The sequence below is a fragment of the Schistocerca americana genome, unplaced genomic scaffold (genome assembly GCF_021461395.2).
Source record: "Schistocerca americana isolate TAMUIC-IGC-003095 unplaced genomic scaffold, iqSchAmer2.1 HiC_scaffold_184, whole genome shotgun sequence".
Lineage (NCBI taxonomy): Eukaryota > Metazoa > Arthropoda > Insecta > Orthoptera > Acrididae > Schistocerca > Schistocerca americana.
The window spans coordinates 52,501-53,521 of NW_025725889.1; positions in this window are offsets into that span (position 1 = coordinate 52,501).

Consider the following 1,021-nt stretch of genomic DNA (forward strand, 5'->3'; position numbering starts at 1 on the left):
GTGAGTGCCGTAGGGGTGCCGGTAAGTGCGGGCGTTTAGCGCGGGCGTGGTCTGCTCTCGCCGTTGGTTGGCCTCGTGCTGGCCGGCGGTGCAGGATGCGCGCGCCTGCGCGGCGTTCGCGCCCCGGTGCTTCAACCTGCGTGCAGGATCCGAGCTCGGTCCCGTGCCTTGGCCTCCCACGGATCTTCCTTGCTGCGAGGCCGCGTCCGCCTTAGCGTGCTCCTCCGGGGGCGCGCGGGTGCGCGGATTCTCTTCGGCCGCCATTCAACGATCAACTCAGAACTGGCACGGACTGGGGGAATCCGACTGTCTAATTAAAACAAAGCATTGCGATGGCCCTAGCGGGTGTTGACGCAATGTGATTTCTGCCCAGTGCTCTGAATGTCAACGTGAAGAAATTCAAGCAAGCGCGGGTAAACGGCGGGAGTAACTATGACTCTCTTAAGGCCGCTGATTTCGCAGAGTGGAAGACCGCACCAGGGGCTTGGGGGGGTTACCAGCCCCCCCTCGCACTATCCCTTTTTTAGTTGGGGGCAGTAAGCAGAGAACAAGTGGTGGCCCTTCCGCTGAAGGTGCCACCCCAACTCCCCCAGCACCTAGCCGGCCAACCGGCCGTGCCGAAAATCTTGTAACTTTTGCAGCTATGTATACCTGTAGTGAGTGCCACCGCAGCTTTACAACCAAGAACGGTCTCGGGGTCCATCGCCGCCGCCAACATCTTGCGGCCGCCAACGCGGAGATCGTCACGGAGAGGCATCGCGCGAGGTGGACGGAGGAAGAAGTCCTGTCGCTCGCCAGGGCAGAGGCCGAACTGTTCCTCGAGAGGGACGCCCGGTTCTTCTTTGTAAATCAAGAGCTCATCAGGATGTTCCCCGACCGAACGCTTGAGGCAATCAAGTGCCGACGGCGGCAAGCTGCCCACAAGCAGCTTGTCCGCCAATTCATGGAGGCGCTTGAGATCGGTCGGGGGGAAGAGCCGGCGTCCCGCCGGGGAGCGGCGAGCCCGCTGCCTGACGCGGGC